This window comes from Bos taurus, chromosome 1 (assembly GCF_002263795.3).
Source record: "Bos taurus isolate L1 Dominette 01449 registration number 42190680 breed Hereford chromosome 1, ARS-UCD2.0, whole genome shotgun sequence".
In the NCBI taxonomy this organism is placed as follows: Eukaryota; Metazoa; Chordata; class Mammalia; order Artiodactyla; family Bovidae; genus Bos; species Bos taurus.
This window is the reverse complement of record NC_037328.1, coordinates 93,955,823-93,982,144: the sequence shown is the minus strand read 5'-3', so window position 1 is coordinate 93,982,144 and position 26,322 is coordinate 93,955,823. Positions and strand designations below refer to the sequence as shown.

Here is a 26,322-nt window from a genome sequence, read left to right as displayed (position 1 = left end):
TTTTTTTTCACTGTTTTGTAAATTCCTTGCTTTAACACATAATATGTTCTTTTCCATCCCTATCTTGTTTTGTATCCAAATTCTAATCATTTCAGGTTGTAACTGAGATTTTGAAGTAGAGCTGAATTCCTGAACACTTGCTACTTCACACTTCTCTGCAGGGAAGTCATTCTTTTGGGCTAAATTTTTCTCTTCCACCATAGGGAATAAATACATGTTTGCTGATGATGAGAAAGAATTAACCTCAGGCTCTCTCTATTCTGGGCTGCTTAAGCCTATGGTTCTGAATGAAAGGAGGCTGCAAGAAGCATTCTTATTATTTTGTCCCACTGAAGGTGGAGGAGTTGGTTGAGGAATCTTTCATGGTTGATAAGGGACCATCAGACACATTCAGTTAAAACTCGTAGAAAATGGGGGCACAGCGCCTTTCTGTTTTTAAGTAGGATTTGTAGTTGTTTGAACTGAAATGTTCATTTCTTATAGTCATTATTATCCCCTAATAAGAGATAATATATTTGAATCCTGTGATTGCTATTGAGAATATAGTCATACTCAGTATTTCCACCATGCAATAATGCCTTTAAACAAACTAGCAATAGACTGTTTTACTGAATTTTCTAGGTGATTGTTGACTTGTTTTTGTAAATGTAGACATTTTGTTTCATATTATTTTATTGATGAAATTACTTCTGAATGTATTACATCTTTCCTTACTTAAGGTGTGTTTGTTGATGTGGTATACACATGCACATCCACAGATACATATCTTGCCTGCATTCTAAAAATTATTTTATTGTGACCGTAAGTATTGCATTCTGTTAATTATGATCTACTTCTCCTGAGATTTTCTGATTACCTATAATGAGAGTAAAGTGTTGGTATCTGGAAGGACACTGGCTTGAAGCAACACATCTGGGCTTGATTTCTAGCTCTTTTGTTCAACAGTTTTGTGACCATGGACAATTTATTTACCCACAGTTCAGCTTACTGAACTGTAAAAAGAGGGTATTAATACTACCTCAGTAATCAAATGAAATAGGAGATGTGCGTTGAGGGGTGCATATCTGGTACCTAATAAATGGTAGTGACAGTATTAGTGTGTTGTAAAAATTCTACCTTCAGGACGACTGAATCCTTTGTGCTTTTTTTTCTGTATGAAAGATCTGTTAGAGTGCTCTTCTGTCTACTTTTAGTGGACATAAAGTATATCTCTAGCATATCTCTGCTGAAAGAGTAATTGTTGTACCTTGTAGCTCCTTCCTTATTATTGCCTTGTTTTTTTCCTTCCTTGCTTTGTAATTTTAGTTCATAATTTTTAGTGTTATGATTTGCAGTGCTTTTGTTTCATAGACAGGGTTAGCCAGTGCACATACTTTTTCAGTTTGATCAATGAACTAATGAATTATTCTTTGAAGCATGCAATTATTTTTTCCTCACAAATCCTATTGTCTTTTTGGGTGATTTTATGTTGTTCAGAGACTTTTCTTCTTCTTTTCTGTTTTATCTCTCTTGAGATGATGGGAACTACCATGGATAAACATGTAGTCGGGGGCTGCTTTCCTGTGTGGTCCCCTCAGCTCTGCAAGTCATACATCTGGGGGACGTCACTACTTCTCCTGTCCCTCTCTTCCTATCATGCTAGAGCTTTGGGGCGTTTGTCAGTCTCCTGTGTTGTGTAACCTCCTCTTCTTGTCCTGCTAATTAAGAGACAAGCCCACAGGTATATAGCTCGCTGCCCCAGGTATATAGTTCTCCAATCATATGAAACTGTTTTCTCCAAGGCAGAGAGCAGCCGTAGGGTGACATTGAGGGGGGCAGGTTGGGTCCTGGTGGGGCTGAGCACAACACATTCTGACACTCTAGTCTTGCTCCTCCACGTCAACAAGCCCATCTCCACTGGATGTTTTCTTACTCATTTTCTTACAATTTTCCTTGAGAGTCTTGCCATCTTCCTGGTATTCTGATGTCATAATTCCATCCTCCTAAGTCCATCAGAAAGATTGTGTTTCTGAAATACATTCAAATTTCTTTTCTGCGGGGCCCATATTTAAGAATGTTGGAGACAGGAAGTTAATATTAGCTAATAAAAGGTTTTCTTCCCTTTCCTCCCCACCACCCCAAACAAAGTAAAACTCGAATTCAACCTTCAGCTCTAGCTCAGTTAAAACTTACTGTTACAAAAATAAGTTTGACAAATCTTGATGTTTTCAACATTTAGATATTTTAAAGAAAGATTTAAAAACTCATTTTCATCCCATGGGAAGCTTTCACTGCACATTTTTCCTATTACTCTGTCTTTATGAATTTGCCTTTTTAAGTCAAATTTTTGCAGTCAAAAATGTGCTTAAATTATAAATAGTATTTCTATATTCATGAATTTTTCTTTTCAATAACAAGCAAAATTCAGGCTATCATAGCAGTGTAATAGCAGTTCTAAACATTTTAGGTAAATATATGCACTTGGGAATTGTACCTCGCATGAAAGTATAAGGTTTGTGTGGTAGTACTTTATTGAATTTAAAAAATACTATGAAAAAAATACTGTGGTGTAATTTATTTCTCTCTGAATCATGAATTGATTGTATTGAGGTGTTTTTCATCTCAAGTTACTCTTAGAAGAATGGATTTGCTTTAAAAACACTACTGTAAATCTAACTTCAGTGTTCAAATGATCCATAATGTGAAGGAGATAAGCATATGGAAGATGTTTCAGTACACAGAACAGAGTTTAGTCATAGGGGAAGATTTGATAGGAATCACATTCAGCTGGAATAGGAATTTACATGTGGAACAGCGTAGCAAGGTAAATTCTTCACTTAATGGACCAAAATGTTAAGCAGACATACATAGCTTCTGGGTTTGCCTCATTAGGATTATGGTGGTGTTTCATCACCATCCACTCCTAGGTTCTATTCTGTGCCTCAGTGTGAAAGAGACCTTTTGTTTATTTGTTTTTTTGTGGGTTTTTAAACTGTTTTTTGTTGTAAGCTGTTTATTTCTTCAGTAATGTTTTATAATTTCGTTTAACAAGCATTTATTCCGTGACAAAATCTGGCAAAAGCTGTGTTAGTTTATATGGAGCAACAGAAATGAATAAGGTATGAATTTGCACTATCTCCTAACCCCCTAGGGCAAAGAAATGTATAGACAACTAAATCACAGAGTGGAAGGAGATGAGAACTGTGACATGTGTGCAGAGGAACAGCGATAAATTGAGTGCGGAGAGGAATATATCTGTATTTCATGAAGAGATTCTTGAAAAGGAGGTGGGATTTATGGTTGCTAGACCTAGCATTCAATTAATAGCTTATGAATAATATGAATTGTTATTAGATATTTATTTTTGTATTCAATCCTGCTGGATGAAAAATAATAAAAATTTTAAATCTAAAAATTGTGACAGGTAAAAAATGTTTATAAGCATACATGTCATATTTGCATTTCTTTTGGGAGCAATGTAAAGTCAAGTCAGAGGAAAGTGACTATCTAAAGGGCTCTTTTAGGGATAACTAACATTTGAGTTAAATGTAGTTAATTAGAGTCTGTCATACAGTATGAAGTAAGTCAGAAAGAGAAAAACAAATATCACATGTTAATGCATGTGTATGAACTTTTAAGAAATGATACAGATGAACCTATTTGCAGGGCAGGAATAAAATTGCAGATGTCCAGAACACACTTGTAGACGCAGTTGGGGAAAGAGAGGGTGGGATGAAATAAGAGAATAACATTGAAATTTATATACTACTATAGGCTTCCCTGATAGCTCAGTTGGTAGAAAATCCACCTGCAATGCAAGAGACCTCGGTTCGATTCCTAGGTTGGGAAGATCTGCTGGAGAAGGAATAGGCTTCCCACTCCAGTATTCTTGGGCTTCCCTGGTGGCTCAGCTGGTAAAGAATCCCCCTGCAATGCGGGAGACCTGGATTTGATCCCTCAGTTGGGAAGATCCCATGGAGAAAGGAAAGACTATCCACTCCAGTACTCTGGCCTAGAGAATTCCATGGACTGGTATAGTCCATGGGGTTGCAAAGAGTCAGACACAGCTGAGAGACTTTCACTTCACTTCACTTTATGTGTAAAATAGATTGTTAGGGGGAAGCTGCTATATAGCACAGGGGGCTCAGATTGGTATTCTGTGATGTAACCTAAAGGAGTGGGATTGGGGGTGGGAGGGAAGCTTAAGAGGGAGGGGATATATGTATACATATGGCAGATTCATGATGTTGTACAGCAGAAACTAACGCAACATTTTACAGCCATTATACTCCAATTAAACATTATTTTTAAAATTAAAAAATATATACCAGGTGCATAGAAGACTGCCTTTTATGTAGTAGGAACTATAAAAAAATAGATAATTACTTCAAAGGAATATAGTTTAAATATAGTTTTCACTGAAAGACTGTGTTTAAATTTTAGATAATCTATCTAGTCAACAGAAGCATGAGGTTTCAAATTGTTAAACACAGATAAGCATTCCTCAGTTGCCCTTTCTTGCCTATGTTCGCAGTTTCAGACAAAACTGATTGATTAAATCTGAATTTTTTTTCTTTCAGAATAAGTCAAATGGATTTTGAATAGCTTAGGAAAGGATACTTATTTTTATTATAGTACTTACTCTTCTGTTCAAGTTCAGCATGTTTTATGGGCTTATCACAGGCATATTTAGAAATCAAACAGAGAAAAGATCTTAACAAAGCCATGTTTCACAGTGTTTGTCTAAAGCTCCCACATAGCTATGAACTCAGCCACTAAAGCTGCTGCCATTTTGTGATGGTGGAACTTTAATAAATTCCTGCCTTTTCTAATTGTTAGGTCTGAGAAATGTAATAATTGTCTTCATACTAAAAATTGTTAATTGCTCAGTCATGTCCAACTCTTTACAACCCCATGGACTGTAGTCTGCGAAGCTCCTTTGTCCATGGAATTCTCCAGGCAAGAATACTGGCATGGGTAGCCATTCCTTTCTCCAACTCAGGAATTGAACCTGGATCTCCTGCTTTGCATGCAGATTCTTTACCATCTGAGCCACCAGGGAAGCCATACTAAAATAAAATATGTACAACATGGTAAATCATGTGGCTAAATCCAGAAAAGAAAGCAATGAAGAATATGAGACTAGAATCATTCCTCAACATTCTCTCTTTAACTTTCCTCAGTACTGCACAATTTTAGCATATTGTACTTATTTCTGTACAGATTTTATAAATCTCTGTTATCTTTTGGAGGCATAGCTATCTTTGTGTTCCTGGCAATAGATAACATGGTTTTTCCCTATAAAAGACATTTGGTAACTATTAGACTGAATCACATAAATTGCCCTTTGTCTAGAGTCAGAAATAGGCAGACACTAGTGATACCAAAGAGTTCAATCTAAACTTTTTGTATGAATGAAAAAATTATTCTTCCAACTCATAGTCTATAGATTTTTTATCACATAACCTAGAGCTTTCAGTAGATAATGCACCTTACTGAGCCTTGTCTAAAACATTGCTCTCCAAGCTCTTTTGATCACACAGCCTCATTACTAAAACCTGTTTGAGATGATAAATTCAAATATATATTCTTATGATAATCCATCATTATATTTTATTACCATACTAAAGTATTCTTGCAATTCTGTGCATCATCTATCAGTTCCCTAGTATATGCATACTCCTTTTTGTAAACACACTCACAGTTGAGCTTTCTGGTTCTCACGGAGAATTACAACTATATTGTAACTGATCTTCAAAGTAAAATTCTGAATAATTCCAACTAAAAATACAACTTCTATGTAATGATGACTTCTAATCAAAGTGGGGGAAGAGATATTTCTCACATATAGGCACATTAATTAAACAATAAAGGGAACCCTCATGCATCCTACCAGATTCCCCTTTTTGGAATCTATTTTAATTCAATTAAATATGGCCATTTTAAAATTCCAGATCATGTTATTTTAAATTTGTATCTATTCAGTCTGTCACAAATTGCAATATATTCTACCTAGGATTTATGATTTATGAAGTTGATACTGTCTCATAAAATAACTGGAATACTTTAGTACTCACATACTTTGAATACTACATTTACTTCTTCTTAAAGATTCTAATGGCATGCATTGTTTAATTCAAATACCTGCAGTCATAACCATATGCTGTTTTTGATGGGAAATCTAAGGAAGGGACAGAGGCTTGAACTGGATGATCTGCTAAATTTGGTGCTTCTGAGTTTCTGAGAAGGCTTTTAGGACTTGAAGATCACCTTTCTCAATCTATGCAAGCAATAACCACATAAACAAAAGTATTTTTCTATTTGATTTATTTTTTAAAAAAAGCATGGAAAAGGGATGCTGAAGAAAAGTTAGAAAAATTGAGACTCTGATTCTGCCTTTAAACATGTTTCCTTTATTCAGTGTAAAGACTGATATCACTCACCTGTCATTTAACTTGATACTCTACTCTTGGCAAGGTTTATTCTCCATTAGGCTCAGGGGGTGATATCATCACTGTCCATATGATTAAATGACACTTAGTAATATGGATTTCCCAAATTGTGTAATACCTTCCTACTGTGTCATCACTATCCCCACTTTATAGCCTTAACACAGGCAAATTTGGCTCTACAATGAAGGGTTCAGATAGATAAATACGAGAAGGGGAGGTTTTAATTTGGCACTGGCATTGTTTAACATTCATAAAAAATTGTTTTACTGCCCAGATGTTGGAAATTTATTAATTATCATATTGGCTCTTGGGCCTGGTTCTTGTAAGAACTATACTAGATGCCAGAAGCTAAATAACCTTTTGTCATTCTGCTGAATAAAGGATTGTTTGTGCTCTCCAGTTGATGAATTATCTCTGTGCCTTGTCGTTATAAAAAGAAACTCATCTTGTTCACTGGCCTGGCAGGAGATGAGAAGGCCCTAGAGAGAGCACAGAGGATTTTTCCTTTCACAAATCGTATGTAGCATGTATGCTGTGGGTACTGTCTGGAAATGAATGTTAAAGAACCCAGGACAAAGCATAAAACTTTCACTGTTACTGATACTTGATATATGATAGATCATTCCAAACTTGCAGGATTAAACATCTGCTTTTGCCCTTACTAAATTATTTTAAACTAGAAATCAATTGTAGCATAGACAAATGCACTTTTGTGTGTGCTTTGGAAGTAGAGGGAAAACTTGAAATTCTAGTGAAGCTAAGCTAATACCAATAATTTTATGTTAATGTATCCATTTATGACAGATTTATAGAAACATTTGACATCAAAGAATATCATTGTGTATTAAAAAGAAAAAGCTGTTATTCCTTAAAATCTTTATGTTTCCAGTGAATAAAATGGGTGAAAACCTGCAATTGAATAAATTGCTTTGCTGGTTTTTTTTTTTTTTAATTAGAGAATAAACTTTATTTTTTTAGAGCAATTTTAGGTTCTCAGTAAGGAATGATGCTAAAGCTGAAACTCCAGTACTTTGGCCACCTCATGTGAAGAGTTAACTTATTGGAAAAGACTCTGATGCTGGGAGGGACTGGGGGCAGGAGGAGAAGGGGACGACAGAGGATGAGATGGCTGGATGGCATCACTGACTCGATGGACGTGAGTTTGGGTGAGCTCCGGGAGTTGGTGATGGACAGGGAGGCGTGGCGTGCTGCGATTCATGGGGTCGCAAAGAGTCGGACACGACTGAGTGACTGAACTGAACTGAAAATTGATCACAAAGTGCAGACAGTTCTGATATAGGCCCTGTCTCCACATTGATAGTGAGTGATAGCCTCACCCACTGTCAATATCCCACACCACATGGTACATTTGCTATTATACATGAACCTACACTAACACACCATTATCACTCAAAGTCCATAGTTTATATTAGGATTCACTCATGGTGTTGTGCATCCTATGAGTTTGAACAAATGTGTAATAGACACTTATCTACCGTTACGGTATTATACAGAAGAAACTGAACTCTCTGTGCTCTGCCTTTTCATTCCTTCGTCTCCACTCCCAACCACTGGTTACCACTAATCTTTTTACTTTCCTCACAGTTTTGCCTTTTCCATGTTATTGAAACCTTACAATATGTAGCCTTTTCAGATTGGAATTTTTTCACTTAGTAATATGCATTTAAGTTTCCTGTGGAAGACTATTTTAAGGCTTTATAGCTCATTGCTCCTTGTCTAGGTGGTGGTAGTAGTAGTATTTTTCAGTTACCCAGTCGGGTCCAGCTCTTTGTGACCTCATGGACTACAGCATGCCAGGCCTCTCTGTCCCTCACCATCTCTTGAAGTTTGCCCAAGTTCATGTCCATTGCATTGGTGATGTCATCCAGTCATCTCATCCTCTGATGCCCTCTTCTCCTTTTGCCCTCAATATTTCCTAGGATCAGGGACTTTTCTAATGAATCAGCTGTTTGCATCAGATGACCAAAATATTGGAGTTTCAACTCCAGCATCAGTCCTTCCAATGAAGGGTTGATTTCTCTTAAGATTGACTGGTTTGGTCTCCTTGCTCTCCGAGGGACTCTCAGGAGTCTTCTCTAGCACCATAGTTCCACAGCATCAATTCTTCAGCACTCTGCCTTCTTTACAGTCCAGCTCTCACAACCATATGTGACCACTGGGAAGACCATAGCCTTGACCATATGGAACATTGTTGGCAGAGTAATGTCTCTGCTTTTCAATGCACTATCTAGGTTTTTCTGGATGTACATTGGTTTATTTTTCTATTCACCCAGTGAAGGACATCTTGGTTGCTTCCAAGTTTTGGCAAGTATGAATAAAGCTGCTATAAGCATCCAAATATGGTTTTTTTTGTGTGTGTGTGGAATAAGGGTTTAGTTTTGGAGGATAAATACTAAGGAGCACAACTGTGGATCACATGGTAAGAGTATGTTTTTTTAATGAGAAACTGCCAACTGTATTGCAAACTGTTGGTACCATATTGCTGGCATTCTTACCAGAAATGAATGAGAGTTCCTGTTGTTCAGCATCCTCCCCAGCATTTGGTATTGTCAGTATTTTTAGTTAGACTGTCTAGAAGTTAATCAGTTTTTTATCTTTATAAATTGGATTTGTTGATTTTTCTCTCCTAAGTTTATGTTTACAACTTCTTTCATTCTTTTTCTCTGGTTTTTGTTCTTTTCTTCTACCTACTTGGACTTTATTTGCTTTTTTTTCCCTAGTTTCTAAGGGGGAAGCTTAGATTATTGATTTTTAGATCTTTCTTGTTTTTAAATATATGTGTTCAATGCTATAAATTTCCCTCTAAGTACTGCTTTTACTTCATCCCACAGATTTTGATAAATCATGTTTTTATTTTAGTTCAAATATTTTAAAATTTCTCAAGATTTTTTTCCTTTTGACCCATGTATTATCTACAAATGTATTGTTTAATCTCTGTTATTCAAGTATTTTAGATTTTTCAGCTTCTTTCTGTTTTTAGTTTTTACCTTAATTTCATGGTGGCCTGGGAGCAGACCTTGTACGATTTCTATTTTTCCAATATTTTAGTGTGTGTTTATGGGACAGAATGTTGTCTGCTTTGGTGATGGTGACAAGTAATCTTGAAAAAAAAAAGTTTAACCTGTTGTTAGATATACCAGTCGTATATGCCAATTTTATCTAATTAAGTGATGATACTGTTGAGTACACTGTCCTTACTGATTATCTACCTTCTGGATATATTTTTAATAGAGGGATATTATAGTCTACAACTATAATAGTGCCTTTATGTCTCCTTGTAGTTCCATCAGTTCTTGCCTTTACTAATTTTGACGCTCTGTTGTTAGGTACATACTCATTAAGAATTGTAAGTCTTCTTGAAGTATTGACCGTTTTATCATATTGCATGTCCCCTCTTTTTCTTTCATCATTTTTCTTGCTCTTCCACTGTTAGCTTGTGGATGTAAATGAAATAACGAGGACAGAACAGAGGAGTTATGGCTTAAGTTTCAACTTTTATAGGTACGACTCCTACATCTATACCTCTAGCTTGGGTCAATCTCCATAAGCTACAGACCAGCATATTCAAGTGCTTACTGGACAGCTCCACTGGGAAATATTACAGATATCCTGAACTCAATGTATAGCATACTGACTTCAAAGATTTTCTCTAGTTCTTTTTCTGTGTCCCTTAACCTAGTCAATGATATCGGTTTACTCTAGCAGAGAAATTTGGAATAATTCTTAACTCCTCTTTCTCATCTCCCATGTTCAGTCATCAAATTTTGTGTATTTGAACTCCTTAGAATGTCTTGAATATATTCAGTTTCCTCCATCTTTTCAATTTTGTGTTATTTGAATGGAATTGCCATCCTTTTTTGGGCTTCCCTGGTGGCGTCAGTGGTAAAAAACCTGCCTCCCAGTGCAGGAGACATAAGAGACTCAGGTTTGATCCCTGGGTTGGGAAGATCCCCTGGAGGAGGGCATGGCAACCCACTCTAGTATTCTTGCCTGAAGAATCCCATGGACAGAGGAGCCTGGCAGGCTACAGTCCATAAGGCTGCAAAGAGTTGGACATGACTGAAGCGACTTAACACACATGCACGTTCGCCACCATTGTCTTCTAATTGGCTTTCCTCTCTCCAGTCTTTCTACTTATCCATTCTTTATTAAACTCTTTGTAAATATTGTTGAAGTTTCAACCACTTTAAACTTCCTGCATAAAGGGCAATTGGTCTCTTGTTTGTGTACACTCAGATTGGTTTCCTTGAATGGAATTCACTCTTATGACCAATTCCTTTCTAGTTATCTTACTTATGTAGCTTAAATGTTGATTTCTCTGGAAATCATTTTATGGACATCCAAAGTGTGTGTCCTGGATGGTCTGTAAGTTCCCATATAGTTCTGTATATTCTGTAGTGCAAAACTTACTGCAGTGTTTCATTATTGCCTGATTGGTTGTCCTCCCTTAGACTGCAAGTTCCATGACACTCCTTGCCATTTTCCCTGTTATGCCTCTGGAATCTAACAAGTGTTTGACATTGAATAGGTAGTTAAAAATATTTTCTTAATGAAGGAATAAAAACTAAGACAGCTGGCAGAAAGCATTATAAATAATAGCAGGGATTTTTGTTTATTTGTTTGCACTTTTGAAGTACTTACCCATGAATATTTCTGTTATTTAAACAGGGAAAGGGGACGCATTTGAAAATGCTTGAAAGGAAAGGAAGGGGGACGAACAGCAGGAGGATGCTTCTTAGGAAAGAGGTGGGAAGAAACATGTTGGAGAGAAGGGATATCTCTTACTTTAAATATTTAAAATAGTTATTTGTTTATCTTCAGGAGCTCATTTATACTTGCTATACAAAATTCAAAAGTACAACAGATTATATAGTGAAAAAATTAATTTCCTGTGTCACATGTCATGCAGCCAATCCTTTTCCCCACCCTGGGGATAATCACTGTGATTAGTTTTCTTCTTTTCCTTCTACATACAGTCTATGTAATCCTAAATATCTATATATGTTTATATGTATGATTTTTAAATATATTTTAGAGTCAGTAGCATAATACACACTTTTCTGTGCTTTGTTTCTGCTCTTCATCTATTATCTATCTATCATGTGTTCATCAGCATAACCTTATTCTTTTTAAACTTTCATAGAATTCCATTATATGAAAGTGTCAGATTTTATTTAATGTGTTTCACACTGTGAACAATTAGATGGTGCTCTGTCTTCTACGATGACAAAGAACATTACAATGTATACCTTACGTAAGCATCATTTTGCTGACATGACATATAAACACTTAACAGAAATATTTTTAATCTTAAAAAACCTTATAAGGTGCCTTCATTGGAAACTGCATTAGTTATACTCCCACCAACTACATCTTCATTTGCCTTTACAGGCACTGCCACCAAAGCAATTTGCTGCCAGACAAGTTTATTTTTGCCAAACTAATGGGTTAAAAAATATCTCATTTTAGTTTTAATTTAAATTGCCGCTAATATACCTAAAAATACAGTGTTCTTTTCTATGTTTAAAAGCCATATGTAGTTGATTTTTTTTTATGGTAAACAATTCATATGCTTTGCTCATTATTTTCTTAGTGGGCTATGAGTCTTGTGATGATTTATTTCTAAGTCATATATCATTATAAATATATATAACATAATTATATTTGAATATTTATAACAGTAACTATAATAATTATATACGTATGTATTCAGTTCAGTTGCTCAGTCGTGTCTGATTCTTTGTGACCCCATGAACCACAGCACGCCAGGCCTCCCTGTCCATCACCAACTCCCAGAGTTTACCCAAACTCATGTTCTTTGAGTTAGTGATGCCATCTAACCATCTCATTCTCTGTCGTCCCCTTCTCCTCCTGCCTCACTCTTTCCCAACATCAGAGTCTTTTCAAATAAGTCAGCTCTTTGCATTTGGTAGCCAAAATATTGGAGTTTCAGCTTCAACATCAGTCCTTCCAATGAACACACAGGACTGATTTCCTTTAAGATGGACTGGTTGGATCTCCTTGCAGTCCAAGGGACTCTCAAGAGTCTTCCCCAACACCACAGTTAAAAAGCATCAATTCTTCAGTGCTCAGCTTTCTTTATAGTCCAACTCTCACATCCATACATGACTACTGGAAAAACCATAGCCTTGACTAGATGGACCTTTGTTGACAAAGTAATGTCTCTGCTTTTTAATATGCTATCTAGGTTGGTTGTCATGGTCTTTGTAGACTGGGACATGGGAACTGGAGTCGACAAGAAGAGGGACACAGGGGACCCAAGTCTCGAGTGAAACAAGGGTGCTTTATTTGTAGAAATGCATGCTTTAGCCAGTAAAAAAAATTGGGCAAAAACAAAGCCAAGCAAATAACAATCTTCAAAGGGCCAGAAAGCATTCAATATCCTGAGTAAGAGGGGCATAACTGAAAAGGTCACTGAAGGGAGTCACTGAAAGGAATCCAAGCAGGTGCCCTTTTCATGATCTCAGTCCTGAGAAGTGCGTGCAGCTCTGCTCATTCCTGTTTTCCAGGAACTGATAAGGAATAGGGAGTCCTTGAGAAACAGCACACAAAGAAGAACATATTGGATCCCTTAAAGTTGAATGTCCCCTGACAGTTGGTCATAACCTTCCTTCCAAGGAGTAAGTGTCTTTTAATTTCATTGCTGCAATCACCATCTGCAGTGATTTTGGAGCCCAGAAAAATAAAGTCAGCCACTGTTTCCACTGTTTTCCCATCTATTTGCCATGAAGTGATGGGACCAGATGCCATGATCTTAGTTTTCTAAATGTTGAGCTTTAAGCCAACTTTTTCACTCTCTTCTTTCACTGTCATCAAGAGGCTCTTTAGTTCTTCACTTTCTGCCATAAGGGTGGTGTCATCTGCATATCTGAGGTTATTGATATTCCTCCCAGCAATCTTGATTCCAGCTTGTGCTTCATCCAGCCCAGCAATTCTCATGATGTACTCTGCATATAAGTTATCTTTTATCTTCTGACTTTGCTATGAAGTTGTTTTCCCTTTGGAGAATATTTTACCTGTGTATAGTCAGATTTATCAGTTTTTCTTCTATTGCTTCTGAGTTTTTTGTGATTTGGGAAGGCATTCCTCGTTTTAAATTATGTTTTAAAAATTTCTGTTTTCTTTGAGTAATTAACTGATTTAAATTTACATCTAAATTTTAAATTCAACATAATTTCCTTTGGTTTTAAAATATGAGATTACATCCAGTTTTCTTCAGATAGTTTCCCAGATTTTCACGTTATTTAATGTATTAATATAACACATATTTTCTTCATTGACTTGAAGTCTTATTCTTTTTATGTATGTCAATGATGATTTGCTCAGTTTTCATATGTGATTTATAGGGTTTTGATTTGATTCAATTTGACTCTTCTTTCTACTTGTCCACTAGATCAAATATTGTTTAATTATTAAAGCCTTATAATATATTTTGATATCTAGTAAAGATAGTTCTTTCTCATTAATCTTTTTTAAACTACCTGGCCTTGATTGTTTATTATTCTATCTAGTCTTTAGAATAGTTTGTCTAGCTTTTACAAAACTTCTGTTGAATATTATTATTAAAATATATTAACTTACAGATACTAACAACTTAATAATTTTGTATTCCTTAGCAAGGGCATAGTTTTGTTTTAATCCGTTTTTGGTCCTCAGGGGATTAAAATTTATTTTCATATATAGAATTTAAACTTTTTTCTTATATACTTTTCTTATTATTTCTAGATCTTTGACATTTATTGCTATCTGTTTGTGCTCAGTCACTCAGTCATGTCCGACTCTTTGAAGCCCCATGGATTGTAGCCCATCAGGCTCCTCTGTCCATGGAATTTTCCAGGTGAGAATACTGGAGTGGGTTTCTATTGCCTTCTCCTGGGGGTCTTCCTGACGCAGGGATCAAACCCATGTCTCCTGTGTTGACAGGCAGATTCTTTACCACGAGTGTCAGCTGGGAATCCCCATTCTGTTTGACACTACAGTGATAAACATGTGTCATTACATTTGTCAAAAACCCGTAGAATGTATAGTGCCAAGATTCAACCCTAAAGTAAATGATGGCTTTTCAGGGACAATGATTTGTCAGTGAATGTTCATTAATTTTAACAATTATTGTTGCTATTTAAAGGGAATGTTTTCTTTTATTATTCAGCATGACTGGGTTTTATATGCATGCATGAAAGCTATTGATTTCTACATGTTAATTTTTTACTTAATCATTGATATCTTTTAATTTCCAGATAAAATAATTATAATGATATGAAATGATGTATTTTCACCTCCCTTCCAATTTGTATTTCTTTTCCCTATTTAATTGTGTTGGATAGCACCTCTTTACTTCTGTCAAAAAAATATATGTAAGAGAAAACATCATTGTATTGATTCTGACATTACTGAAGGTTTTTCTATTGTAAATTTATTAAACTCATGAGTTTATGATTTCACATAAATATAGTTATATTTTAGCATAGTAATAAAATAATTCTCTACACCACTCTTCTTATTAACAATTTTAGTCATTATCAACAATGAATTTTAATTTACATAAAATCTAATATACTATAAAGTGTAATATTGCTATATATAATAATGATTTTTTAGCTTTAGATCTGTTATTATGGTGAATTATACTAATACATTTCTCAATATTTAGATTTCTTCACATTTCTTGGAAGAAAACATACTTGGTAGTTTAATATGCTGCTGAAATCCATTTGTACTTAGACTGATAGGATGGGAATAGATGGAAAATTATATTGAGATGGGAATGAGCAAATGTGTGTGCTTGATATTAATATCCTTGTTCATTTTACTGAAGTAAGAGGAGTGATACTCTATTTAATTACCAAACATTTAAATCCCATGCTAGGAGCAAGGATTGTGCTTAACACTGGGATTAAAAAGATGGGTAGGAGATTATTCCTATCTTCAAAGACTGGAACATAGATGAGTGAATCGGAAAAACATTCAGCAAATTATAATGCACTGTTAATGCTCTTGCAGTTGTAGCAGCCACAGCAATTCAGGGACCAGGACAGTCTGAAATGTTTGGGATTGTTGGGGAAGGCATCGCAGGTGGTGACACGTCTTCTGGTTTAGAAGGACACATTTAAGGTTTGTTATGGGAAGTGGAAAGAAAGAAACACAGGCTGGCATGTAGGATATCCTCATTTCATGATGATGTGCTGGAGACCGAAGTTTGATGTGAGAGATACTTGCAGCAGCAACAGGGTATGGTTTACTAGGAAACAAAACAAAGATGGCTTTAGGTAGCCTGTACCTAGAAGGAAGTGCCAACTTGAATTTAAAATATATGTTTTTATAGAACAAAGTTTTAAAGTAGAATTATTTTATAAGGGCTGAAAGGAAACTTGGGACTTATTTCATTTATATGGCTACCGTGGTTGATAGCATTCTTTTCTAACCTGAAAGATGGTACTTAAAGCAACCAGGTGTAACCAGGTGGTCAATATACACAAGAAATCAAAGTGTACAAGAGTCTAGTGAGGTTCTGGGCACAATGAACATTTCTTCCAAAACGGGATAAGAATGATTCCACTATGTAAAGAGAGGCATTGGGAATAAACACATTCTGATACTGTGAGACAAAGAAAGAAATCAGATGAGACTGCGTAGCTAATACTTTACAAATACTTGCTGAATGTATGCCAGACATTCCATGTGTGAGAGAGATCAGTCGCTTAGTCGTGTCCGACTCTTTGCAACCCCATGAATCACAGTACTCCAGGCCTCCCTGTCCATCACCAACTCCCGGAGTTCACTCAGACTCACGTCCATCGAGTCAGTGATGCCATCCAGCCATCTCATCCTCTGTTGTCCCCGTCTCCTCCTGCCCCCAATGCCTCCCAGCATCAGAGTCTTTTCCAATGAGCATTCCATGTGTAATATCCCCTAATCTCCAAGCAATCCTGAGAGAGAATTTCATAAGTGAAGGATCAGACACACTGGGCCTCCCAGGTGGCTCAGTGGTGAAGAATCCGCCTGCCAATGCTGGGCATGTGGGCTAAATCCCTGAATTGGGAAGATCCCCTGGGGAAAGAAATGGCAACCCACTCCAATATTCTTGTCTGGGAAATCCCTTGTACAGAGGAGTCTTGCATGCTGTAGTCCATGGGATTGCAAAAGAGTCGGAGACAACTTTGCTGCTAAACAACAGACACAGTACACAATGTGCTTAAGTAACAAGGTTAGTAAGTGACAGAGTCAGGATTAGAACCCATATCTGGCTGGTTTTGGAGTATAGTGAGACACATCACAAATCTGAAGACATGGATGCCTTGAGATATCACACAAGTCCTGGGCATGTCCATACCCTGTGGGGCTTATGTGAAGCGTGAGATCAGCATGGAGACATGAGTAAGACCTTCCTGTGGGGCTAACCTTCTGTCTGTACCAACTGCCTTTGTAAGATCCCAGTTCTCCTTGTGGCTACTATACACCTACAAGTATTGAACACCCACATGTAGCAGTGACTCTACAAAAGGGTGATAAAGCCTAGATTTGGCACTGTGCTTATAGTCTGATCTCTTGTTCTTCACTAATTTTTAAGATGAATTCTTTACCCCTTTTCTGATCTCTGAGTTATACCTGCTCTCATAGAAAGTTTGACCTCTATATATTACATACAAAATCCCATACATTAGAACTTATTTCCAGAGCTTCCCAGTTCACTTATTATGAGCCTAATAATAATAATAATAGTGCTTATATAGCACTTATCATTTACTTGACACCATTATAAGACCCTTACATATTTTAACTTATTTAATGCTCCCAGCAGTGCTCTGAGGTAGGAACAGCAGCTTCTCAAGTGCGTGCTACAGCCTCAAGACACAGCTCAGTCTTGGCTTTGAGGTGGGGTCGTCTCTGTGGTTCTGGTGGTAGGTTTCACTAGCCTTGGAGTCCACCAGCGTCACCTGTGGTGGGTGTGTTTTAAATATAAAAGCACTTCCAGGGCTGTAAAGGCCGTGTCAGTCTGTGCTGGTCTTACTTATAGACTTATGATTATCACAAATAAATATTTTCATGATAAAAAACAGAATGAAGCTACAGAGCTTCTCATGGCAGAGCATGATTTGGGCTCAGATCTTAACAATGAAATTAATTTATTAAACACTTCCTGTGTTCTGAGCTGCAGTAGGTGCTTTGTTTGCATTGTTAGCTTTAATTCTCACAGTACTCTGTGAGATGGGTATTATTATCCCCATTTGATAAATGAAGAAAGTGCACATCATAGAAGATAAAGAAGTTGCTAGGAGGTAGTGAGTGAATCTGGAGTAATTTAAGCATAGGCCTGTTTTGACTCAAAAAGCCAAACTGTTGCCCTCCATCCATGTATGGGGTGTACCCATCATTCTGATGTAGCTCAGTTCATCCACACTGGGTAGTGAGGGGGGAAGGAATAATGGACACTGCTGGGTTTGATGTGCTGTCATACTGGATAATAAAGAGAGACAGTAGGGGGAATGAATGGAACAGAAGCTAAACTCACTTAAGGAAGACATCTCTTTTGGGCAGTAGTAGATACACAATATCTCATACGCAAATTCTATTTGTGAAGGTAATTTCCAGAAGTGAGCTTAGTTGGACTGCTTTCAGATGTTAGAACAAACTCTGAATTTCATCATCGGTTCTTACTATTGCACTTTTGACTGAGAGCTGCTGCTGTTGGTCTTTTATCAGCAGAGAAAACATTACTGAGTTAATTGTCACTTAAGATATTAATCTGCTGGTTCTTTAATTTCTCACCTTTCTACTTGTAAATCTGGTTTGATGCTAAGTAAATGCTGTTCTTTTGCTACATTTCTGAAGATAGAGTCTAAATAATTACTTCATAGACTATTTCTTTACACTTCATCACTTTTCTTTTGTCAGTGGCTTAGTGTATAATTATATTTAAAATATTCTTTGATTTAGTTGAAATTCTTCTCACTGCTTGATGTTCTTTTTTAAAAATTAAGCTTCTTGAAATATTTTTGATTGTCTTGGGCTTTTCTTTAATTGAGATAACCTTCCAGTTTTGCAGCTGTTTTGAACCTTTCAAAATCTTTTTTTCTTTTTTTCCTTCCGAAATTCTTGTTATTGTTTTGGTATTGTGACCTATATAGCTCTTCAGTTTTAACATATACTATTAGCCTATTCAAGAAATTATATGCTAATATATTGTGACACTTAATATACTTAAAACTGACACGTATTTCATACATTTTGTGTTTAAGCATATGAACTAAAGAATTTTTGGATTTTGTCTTCATCATTTTTTGTTGCTATTATTTTTCCAAACACCTTAATATCAGGACATGTGTGGGAAAATGGGTGGAAATATATAGAAGTGTTTGAAGACCTTGTTTTTTCAAGAATTTTGAAACTTGGGATAAACAGAAGAGGATATAGGCAAAATATCATGGTCATGGGTATTGCAAAATCTTTTCTGGAATTTCCTGTTGTTGCTTATTCTATAGGATGGTTAAAAGTGCAAGTATTTATAGTATTCAGTTTTATGAAAAAAATCAATTATCATCTTTAAATTTTTCTTCATTCTTAAGTTATTCTAATTTACATGATGGAATTGGTTTGATTCATTTTTATTTTTCCTAAAGTTTTATTCATTTTTACCAGTATGAAAAAAATACATACACATTACTATAAAAATCATGTTATTAGCCAGTCAAGTTCTCATTTTCTTTATCCTAGCTAAATTTCCAGCTACCTATGAATCCCATGCCTCCTTTCATTCAGAATCAAGGTAACCAATTATTTAAACATGTAATTCTCAACAGATCAAAGATCTTACCTTTGATTGGCAGCCAGTCTAAGCTCTACCTTATATTTATTCCTCTAAGCCTCCAAATAGGATATTTGATCCAAATCTAAGTCCACTGCTCTTTTTCGCCCTCATGCCACTCATCTCTTTATAAAATCCTGCATTTCATTATTGGCTTCACACAGATCTGCAAATGGCTGTTTTCTCTTATTAAGTTTCCCTGGGCTCTTCGACTAAAATGGAGCTCTAGTTCATAGAAATGCTTTTCTCCTCTAACTATTACTATATCCTTTCACTTATTGCTTCAATTTCCTCACTAGATTTCTTTTGAATTTCCTTTAATTTAGTCCCTTAACTCATGAATCCACCAAAGCTACACTTTCAGATGTCACTAATAATCATTTCCTGTTTAAAAACCCAAAGCTTTCACTCTGTTGTTGGATTTCTTTCACTCTTGATTACTTTAGACACATTTAAAAACACTCTTTCTTGCTTATATATTTTTCTCAGCTCTAAAACCCTATGAGCTGTAGATGTTTGATCTTTCAGATAGGTCTTTCAAACTTTTTTTTTTTTTTTTAATGTCATTTGTATTATTTGGTCTCTAGAGGACCACCTGTGGATATTTCAAGGTATAACACTTCTATTTTCAGGAATTGGCCAAGTAAAGGATAATTGGAACTGCATTTACATTCCTAATTTTTTTTGCTTTTTTATTCAGTTTTCACACTGTTCAGAGGACATATCCACTGGGATAAACCATTGCAATCTTAAAGCAAACCAGAATTTACCAACTGTTTCCTATTTCTAACCCAGTTGTCTTCCTGTGTTTCTTGAAGGAATTTTAGTGATTAATTAGATACTATATATTGTCTGTATCATCATAATAAGTTAAATCTGCTCTGATATAGTAGTCACTAGCCATGATTGGCTATTGAGCACTGGAAATGTGACTGGTGATTAATTTCACCTGTTTCTTTTTCATTTTTAGATGCAAATGATATATTTTGTATTTGTAGGACTAAATATTGGAGAACGAAATTGCAACCCATTCCAGTGTTCTTGCCTGGAGAACCCCAGGGACGGGGGAGCCTGGTGGGCTGCCGTCTATGGGGTTGCACAGAGTCGGACACGACTGAAGTGACTTAGCATAGCATAGCATAGGACTAAATATTAACGAAATAAAATTCACCTGTTTGTTTTGGCATTTATATTACTTATTTGTAAAGATTTTATTTATTTCCTTGACTGCACTGAATCTTCACTGTTGCCTGCAGGCTTTCTCTAGTTGTGGTGAATAGGGGCTACTCCTCACTGGGGTGTGTGGACTTCTTATTGTGGTGGCTTCACTTGTTGCACAGCGTGGGCTCTAGGCATATAGGCTTCAATAGTTGCAGCTCCTGGGATCTAGAGCATGACTCAATAGTTGTGGCATATGGGCTTAGTTGCTGCATGGCATGAGCCATCTTCCTGGTTTAGGGATTGAACCCATGTCCCTTGCACTGGCCAGCAGATTCTTAACCACTAGACCATCAAAGAAGCCCTCTTTTGGCATTTTTAAATGCAGCTACTAGAAAACTTAAAATTACATATGTAGGTTATATTTTATTTTATTAGGTAGTTCTGAGATAGGTTATGTTATGGTTACAACCCCCAAATCTTAATGACTCACAGCTACAAAGGTTTAATTCTCACTCATACTCCATGTCTATTGCAGTTTAACTGAAACTCATTTTCTAAACCCCTCATTTTATAATCTAAATTCATGGAACAGCTACTGTCTCAAATTTGGCCAGTCAGTGGGACAGAAGGAAAGAGAAGTCCATGGGTTTTGAATGAATAATGAAATGCTTTAGCCTGGAAGTGGCTCACTTGACACCTATATTCCTGATTCATCGATCAGCAAAGTTTGCACAGTCCAACACAGCTATAAGATCAGGAAGTACAGCACTACTATGTCCAGAAGATAGAGAACCCAAGTCATATGACAAATAGCATTAATATACTCTACAGTCTTTTGGAAAATCCTTTGTGATTACTTTTCTCCATTGATTATAGTCTCTTTAATGTAAAAATGGCCTCAGTTGTCTGTTTTCCCTTAGTTGGCTATTTGCAAATGCTGTGTTGGCAATCATTGTTTTTTATAGAATAATGGAAATAGTTATATAATCTTTAGCAGTACTTTGAATTATTTTCAGTTTCTGATTAGAATTTACTCATTATTGGGCAAGTCACACACAACTGTTATAGTTCAAATTAAACATGTATTAGAAAATTTAGAAAAGAAAATATGGTGATTTTTACTTATCCTCTTTGTTTATAGATTATTGTACTCATGATTTTTTTCCACGTTAAAGGACTATATATACACACACACACATATTTTTCATAGTTCTGTGTTTCCAGAGATGTGTTTCCAGTTTAGCAGAGGCTTCATAGCAATTAACACATTTTCATGAGTTGTAATCATTAGAATAACAGAAAATATTGGATTATTTGTTACCCTATGAGCATGGGGACAACCATTCTTTCTATGAGACATTACTGGTCTTGGTATTACCTGGTTCTTCTAGAAAATAAAGCCTGTAATTTTATTTATCTAAGTTCACCTTATGCTTTTTTTTTCAGAGAGTTGATATGTTTGAAAGTTATAAATAAACTCAGATAAAGGTAAAAAAAAAATAAAATGCTGTATGAGATGCTCACTCTCCATGAAAGTAACTAAACTATATTTTTGGCACAATCACCAAAGAAAAATCCCATAATATGCGATTATGTAAAAAGGTATAGGATGATAGTTAGAATATCACAGTCTGTGGAACAGACTTTTAGCCAAGAAGCATCTCCATGTCATCCTTTGCTAACTGACCTTAGTTAAAGTACTTAAGCTTATTAAGCCTCATCTGCTCTGGAAAATGGGGGGTAGTTCTTACCTTGTAGGACTGTTACATGTCTAATCAACTTCTGGCATGTATTAATTGCCCAGTAAATGCTAGTTGTTACGATAAGATCTATAATGTAACGTCATATCCTAATTGGTGACAACATAAAGAGCATATTTTCACAGATAGATTCCTTATATAGAAGTGTTCTCATTAATAGTTTCTTCTTGAGAGCTTTTTCATTTTATTTTGAAATTGTATAATGTGTTCCAATTTGTCTTTTGACCCTGAGTCTTATTGTATCTTTACTATGTGTTCTCAAACACCTTAGGTAACCCTTCATTTAAATCACTGGAGGCATTTCTTCAAGTTGCCACCACAGCTGGGTCTCTGACTTTGATCATTTCTCTCCACATCTTCCCCTACTTTGCTTCTGCCACTCTCATGGCATTTATTACATATGCCCTTTTACTATAGTCTTATGTATAAGAGTTATTGCTCTATAAATTTTAGGCTTTTAAGGGAGGGAACTTTCACACTAAGAATCAATTAAAAGTAAATGGAAAATACATTCTGTACTAAGATCTTCAATGCCTTTATCTCAATTTAAATCTCTGAAGGATGCAAAAAGGCAGATACTATGTTATTCCTGTTTTATAGATAAGGGAAATTGAGGCTAAAACAGTTTGTTGTTGTTGTTGAGTCACTAGGTCGTGTCTGACTCTTTGCAACCCCACGGAGAGCAGCACACCAGGCTTCTCTGTCCTGCACTATCTCCTGGAGTTTGCTCAAATTCATGTCCATCAAGTCGATGATGCCATCCAACTGTCTCATCCTCTGCTACTGTTTTCTTTGACTTCAGTCTTTCCCAGCATCAGGATCTTTTCCAGTGAGCTGACTCTTTCATTAGGTGGCCAAAGTATTGGAGCTTTAGCTTCAGCATCAGTTCTTTCTGTGAATATGCAGAATTGAGTTCCTTTAGGATTGCCTAGTTTGATCTCCTTGCTGTCCAAGGGACTCTCAAGAATCTTCTCTAGCACCACAATTTGAAAGCATCAATTCTTTGTTGTTCAGCTTTCTTTATGTTCCAACTCTCACATCCATGCATGACTACTGGAAAAACCATAGTTTTGACTACATGGACCTTTGTCGGTAAAGTGGTGTCTCTGCTCTTTAATATGCTGTCTAGGTTTGTCATAGCTTTTCTTTCAAGGACCAAGCATCTTTTAATTTCATGGCTGTAGTCATCATCTGCAGTGATTTTGGAGCCCAAGAAATAAAATATGTTACTACTTCTACTTTTTCCCCTTCTGTTTGCCATGAATTGGTGGGACCAGATACCATGATCTTAGTATATCAAACGTTGAGTTTCAAGCCAGCTTTTTCACTCTGCTCTTTCACCTCAATAGTAGTACTACAAGACAGTAAGTACCCATAGCAGTACCAATAGGATGGATTCAAAGCCAAGTGGGCCTCTATCTACAAGTTCTAAACCACTACCCACATGTCCTGTCCTACCTCTGCTCAGCTTCTGCGGACCTCTTCACCCCAGTAACACTCAGCATACTGTCTTGATTCATGCTTTTACTTGATTAATAATTAAATCAAAATGTTCATAACCATTATTACTTTTAATAGTAGTCAACTCATGTTATTCACAAAAACTGAAGGGATCAAAAACATCAGTAACTTAAGAACCACAGAAAATAATACCTTTCTTTCCATTATGTTAGATAAAGAAGAACAATCACAGAACATGCTGAGAGGGCCTGTTTAAACTAGGTAGGAGCTAACTTCTAAGCTTCAGGGCCACAGTTTCAAGCCTCCTTCTTGGTGCATGGCCTGTCTACACTATAGAAAACATTTCCTCTTCTGTCTCTTTATTATCTATATTATCTATATCTATATCTGTATTATTTATATGTGTTTATCCTATGTTTGAGGTAGCTCATAAAAATACATACAACTTAATAGAATAACAATGAAAAGATGGAAAAAGAAAAATGGAATAAAGGAAACTAAGGGTAAAAAAACAGATGCCAGGAATATGGTTTGTTTCACAAGGACACATCAAAAGACCCTGGGCAGTGAGTGGGAAAAGACTGCAAATTTGTTGCTAATCTTCTTTATCCGAAGCCAAGTAGAAATGTAATCAAATGTGAGGTTTAGTGTTCCTAATATGGAAAAAGACTGCTTGCTCAGGGGGAATTTAACATATGCAAGCATGTTTTGGTGTTGTGTAAAGTGTCGTTTATTAAATACAACATTACTTTTTCCATGGCAACTTGCTAAGTTTTGCTTTGTGTCATAGCAGTGAAACATAACTCACTTATTAAATGTGTATTGTGTATTCTGTCTTTTCACTAAATGCCCATCTTACTCTCTGCTACATTTAGACATCAGGCGCTAAGTGACAGGACTGAGGAAAGAACCTGCAGTATTAAAATACCTTGTAAAATGCAGGGGTAAGATGTAAGTAAGATTGTACTTAGTCTACCAGAAAGATCAGACTCCAAAACTGGAGTGAGATGGTTGGACCAGACAAAACAGTGACCACAGATGTTGACTCCCTTTTGATGATGATGATAAGACCTATTTTCAGAATGATTTTATACATTTTTAATACTTGCTCATACTTCAGTGTGGTTTCTTTAGCATCCATTGCTAGCTTTTGGCTTTCTGTTGTCAAAATAAGTAGGAAAAACAGAAGGTTAACTGAATATGGCACTTTTTATTCCCCCAAAAGGCATGAGATTTGAATATAGCCAAGGAAGTGGACAGATGAGTTTTGACACAACTGAGAATACATTCACAGTCATCAGGTCAGCTGTCCTGATCTGAAACTTATTTGATTTACAGAGTCACGTGGCAAAAGCAAAGCACTGTGACTAGGCAGCAGAAGGGGCTTGGAAAATACAAACCAAGCTGCCTCTTGAAGTGATCTTTTTGAGTGGTGTTGGGGCCTCCAGAAATTTTACTTGGCAAATCCCTTTCTCTCTGGCCCCCTCTTCCTCTTCTGCATGCATCTGTGGGGATGGGAAGATGGCCATTGGTCCAGCTGATCTCTTAACCAATCACTGAGCTCTTCTGAGAGGTGATCAAGAATGACTCTCTGGTTCCCATTCTCTCTTAATCCCAGTCAATTTTTGAGATGGTTAGTCTTCCCTAATAATGAGGACTTAATAATATTTTACTTGTTATTTTTGCTTCCTTCCAGTTTCCATTCCCATTACTTTTTTCACTGAGAGAGTTAATCACTCATCAACACTTGAAGATAAAGTAGACAATCTTTTGAACTTTAATATGTAAATAATAAAACATTAAGGCAGTATTCTCAAATTGTGTCTAAGGGCTACCAATATCAGAATTTCCTCATGTATTGGTTAAATACAAATTTATGATCCCCACTCCAGACTCATTGAAGTTTAAAAAAACAGTACTTTATGTAAACTAACATAGCAAAAAAGTAGTTCGTTCTTACTTTTCATGGTTTAAATTATTTTAAAGTATAATAATGCTTAGCTTCCCAGGTGGTGCTAGTGGTAAAGAACCTACTTGCCAATGTAGGAGACAAAAGAGATGTGGGTTTCATCCCTGGGTCAGGAAGATCCTCTAGAGGATGGCATGACAGCCCACTCCAGTATTCTTGCCTGGAAACTCCCCGCTGCTGTCCATAGTGTTGCAAAGAATTGAACACGGCTGAAGTGACTTAGCCTGCATGCATTCATAATAATGCTATCTATCTTTCCATTAGTTGCCATACTAACTCTTACAGGTACTGTGTTTGTTAACTGGTGTCCCACAAAGAATTAAACCCTAATGACTTAAGGCATCTACTATATGTAATGACCTTTTCTATTGTGCCTCTAGAATGATACTAGTTATGTACAAACTTCAGAGATGAAGAAAATTCCTTTTCCATATTTTGAGGCTCAGAGGAGGATCCTTATTGAGAAGTAGAATTAAAATCATTTTATTGGGTTTATAAATTTGGCATTCTTATCCATTAACACAGAGATGATATTGTTTGCTGCTGCTAAGTCACTTCAGTCGTGTCCAACTCTGTGCGACCCCATAGACAGCAGCCCACCAGGCTCCCCTGTCCCTGGGATTCTCCAGGCAAGAACACTGGAGTGGGTTGCCATTTCCTTCTCCAATGCATGAAAGTGAAAAGTGAAAGTGAAAT

At 36.3% G+C, this 26,322-nt stretch overlaps 1 protein-coding gene across 5 annotated transcripts in view; it reads left to right on the top strand.

Annotated features, from left to right (window-relative positions):
* The window catches only part of NLGN1 (neuroligin 1), a 957,229-nt gene that overhangs the window by 120,447 nt on the left and 810,460 nt on the right, over window positions 1-26,322 (top strand). Inside the window, exon 1 of one of the 5 annotated variants that reach the window (XM_059884956.1) lies at window positions 14,112-14,310. The exons of the other annotated variants lie outside the window; for them this stretch is intronic. The gene's annotated coding sequence lies outside the window, so the exon portion shown is untranslated. Of the gene's footprint in view, window positions 1-14,111; window positions 14,311-26,322 lie in introns of those variants that run through there. 5 annotated transcript variants of the gene reach the window in all.